The sequence below is a fragment of the Astatotilapia calliptera genome, chromosome 13, assembly GCF_900246225.1.
Source record: "Astatotilapia calliptera chromosome 13, fAstCal1.2, whole genome shotgun sequence".
Classification (NCBI taxonomy): domain Eukaryota; kingdom Metazoa; phylum Chordata; class Actinopteri; order Cichliformes; family Cichlidae; genus Astatotilapia; species Astatotilapia calliptera.
Window position 1 is genome coordinate 31,827,734 of NC_039314.1, and position 3,480 is coordinate 31,831,213.

A 3,480-nucleotide genomic window follows, 5' to 3' on the forward strand; every position below is an offset into this window, starting at 1 on the left:
AGTATGAAAGGCTTTGGCTGGATCTGCCCCTTTGACCTAGGTAACAGCCACGTCACCAGGCTCCTGATTGGTTGTCGCGGCGCGATTTGACGCTGGAGTTCAGATTTTTCCAACTTGAGCGGTAGACGCGAAACGCGCGTATGCACAAAATGCAACACAAAAACTCACGCGCGTGGTTTTATTCGCGAGTCAAACGCGCCAGACGCGCTACACTGACGCGCGTTTCACGCGTTTTGGCGTTTTCGCGACGCAAATCTGCTTCCGAATTTTCGCGGGACCCGCAATCGCGCGTCATCGCGCCTTTCCATTGACTTTACATGTAAACCTGACGCTCTATTCGCGTCCATCGCGTTCGGTGTGAACACACCGTTAGCCTATCGTTAGTAGCAATGAAGCTTTCGCTGTGGTAAGTTCCTCTCCGTCCGCTCTCACAGAGCATGAGTTTAAAACATATTTGAAAATCCTCATTGAAGCTAATATGACAGTGCACTAACTGCATGAACTGCCCATACGGTAGTATTTGAGTAGATTTCAGGTTTATGACCGTGTTTTGCAGTTAATAGATTAGACGGTAAGAAAAATGGACACGTGGAGCTAGCGGCTAACAGCTAGAGGAGGCTGTCGTGTCTAATAATTTTGAAACTTCTCTCAATAGTTTGGGCGGAATCCTGTTGCTGAAACCCATGGTTATTCATGTCCCATGTTATTGCAGGTATGTGTACTTTGAAACATGTATATGGTTGAGCTGCAGGCTAATTCTGTTTAAGACATATTGCTTATTAAGTTTGCCCAGTAGATGGCAGCATTGTTCCATTTACTATTGTACGTAAAAGGGAATTTTGGCTTTGGTTTATTTATATTTACATGAATGTGCATTTAAGTGAATAAATTTTTCTTTTGTTATCTAAACCACAACGCAGTAATGTTTCTATTTTATTTTCCGTGATAAGTATTATTGCCATTTTATTTTTCAATCAATATTTGTTTTTATTTATTTGGGAAAACTAAGAGTTCCACTATACGATCATAAGCCTATAGTTAGTAGCAATTAAGCTTTCGCTGTGTTTGGGCGGAATCCTGTTGCTGAAACCCATGGTTATTCATGTCCCATGTTATTGCAGGGGAATAAATCACGCCTGAGCTCTACCCACTTCGAGTCCAGAGAGTTTTATTCACACAGCGCTGGAAAGAGAAGCTGACCAGGGGTTACACCTGCTTAGCTGGACATCTTGGGGTCAAAAAGACGTATCACCGTGTATTACGTAACTTCTTTTGGCCTGGACTAAAATCAGATGTGGTGAAATATTGTCGCTCATGTCATACTTGCCAGGTAGTGGGAAAGCCAAATAAACTGATTCCGCCAGCGCCTCTTCACCCGATTCCAGCGCTGGGTGAGCCGTTTGAGAGAGTTCTGTTGGACTGTGTGGGCCCGTTGCCAAAAACAAAATCAGGTCACCAGTACATGTTAACGGTAATGTGCGCTGCCACTCGTTTTCCAGAGGCAATTCCATTATGTTCATTAAAGGCAAAGAACGTTGTGAAAGCCCTCACAAAATTCTTTTCAACTTTTGGGTTACCCAGGGTTGTTCAAACTGATCAGGGAACAAACTTTATGTCAAAGGTGTTTGCCCAGGTTTTGAAGGAGTTAAAAATTAAACATCAAACGTCCAGCCCTTATCACCCAGAGAGTCAGGGTGCACTGGAACGATTTCATCAAACCCTAAAAACCATATTGCGCAAATACTGCCTTGAATCAGGTAAAGACTGGGATGAGGGACTTCCGCTTTTGCTTTTTGCTGTTAGAGAAACCACTCAGGAATCCCTTGGATTTAGTCTGGCTGACCTAGTATTTGGACACACTGTGCGCGGTCCCCTGCGACTGCTTAAAGAAAAGTGGTTATCCGAGTCGCAGCGAGCCGAACATAACGTGTTAGATTATGTTTGCAGTTTTAGAGCGCGTCTTTTCCGTGCATGTCAGTTGGCCCGTGACAATTTGGAACAAACACAAAGCAACATGAAAGCCCGGTATGACAAAAAGACGGCGGTCTGACATTTTGCTCCTGGTGAAAAAGTTCTGGTGTTGCTTCCTTTAGTTGGGTCTAGCCTCCATGCTCAGTTTTCTGGTCCCTATGAGGTGGACAAAAGGATAAGTGACACTAGCTATGCAGTAAAAACCCCAGATCGAAAGAGAAAACTGAGGGTTTGCCACGTTAACATGCTTAAACGCTATGTTTCCAGAGAGGATGCGGCAGCTGAAAAAACCTCTCCCGTAGCGCCTGTCTCTGTGTGTTCGGCACCATTGTATGTTTTGCAAGATGATGACTTGAATGACAAGAGCAGTTGTATGCCGTTGGCCCGTTTGCGAAACTCAGAAGTGTTAGAGAACTTAGAATCTTTCCTGTCGCATCTGTCAGATTCCGCCCGCAAAGATATCCTTGATCTGATTGAAGCTAATTTGCTGCTTTTCTCTGACCATCCGCGGCAGACGTCTGTGCTCTTTCATGATATCGTTGTGGAAGTTGATAAGCCAATAAAGCAACATGCTTATCGAGTAAATCCAACCAAGCGGATTTTAATGCAACAGGAAGTCGAATACCTGGTTAAACATGGGTTAGCTGAGCCCAGTAACAGTGCGTGGAGTTCACCCTGTATTTTGGTGCCTAAACCAGATGACACCCCACGTTTCTGTACCGATTTCAGAAAGGTTAATGCAGTCACAAAACCGGATTCTTTCCCTCTCCCCAGAATGGAGGACTGCATTGATCGTGTCGGCTCAGCTACATACGTCACTAAATTAGATCTGTTAAAAGGGTATTGGCAAGTCCCGTTAACCCCCAGAGCTTCTGAAGTCTCCGCATTTGTAACTCCAGATCATTTCCTCCAATACACTGTAATGCCCTTTGGGTTGCGAAACGCACCTGCAACATTTCAACATCTGATGCAGAAGGTGTTGTTTGGAGTGAGAAACTGTGAGGCATACTTGGATGACATTGTCATTTATTCTCCAACATGGTCAGAACATCTGGAAACGCTCTCTGAGGTGTTCAGACGTTTTTGTCAATCTTCTCTCACATTAAACCTCTCTAAGTGTGAGTTTGGTAAAGCCACCATTACTTATTTAGGGAAACAGGTCGGACAGGGGCAAGTACGCCCTATTGCTGCAAAAGTACAGGCCATTGTTGATTTTCCTGTCCCGCAGACAAAAAGAGCTCTGCGTCGTTTTCTAGGAATGGCCGGTTTTTATCGAGGGTTTTGCAGAAATTTTTCTGATGTGGTTAGTCCCCTAACTGATCTTGTTAGCCCCTTAAAGCCTTTTATTTGGTCTCCAGCATGTCAGGTGGCATTCGAATCTGCCAAAGCATTGTTGTGCAGTGCACCAGTGCTAGCTGCGCCGAATTTTGAGCGCCCTTTTAAACTAGAAGTTGATGCCAGCTCGTGTGGCGCAGGCGCTGTTCTGTTACAGGAAGATGATCACGGCAT

The 3,480-nt window shown here is 44.7% G+C and overlaps 1 long non-coding RNA gene across 2 annotated transcripts; it reads left to right on the plus strand.

Annotated features, from left to right (window-relative positions):
- Nucleotides 1-373: 373 nt before the first annotated feature.
- Nucleotides 374-1,228, plus strand: LOC113035131 (uncharacterized). Of its 2 annotated transcripts, none has more exons than XR_003274290.1 (3): nt 374-406; nt 656-712; nt 1,122-1,228. It is a non-coding gene; the product is annotated as an uncharacterized LOC113035131 (long non-coding RNA). The 2 variants fall into 2 exon arrangements; XR_003274291.1 differs by lacking the exon at nt 374-406 and adding an exon at nt 413-571.
- Nucleotides 1,229-3,480: the final 2,252 nt, after the last annotated feature.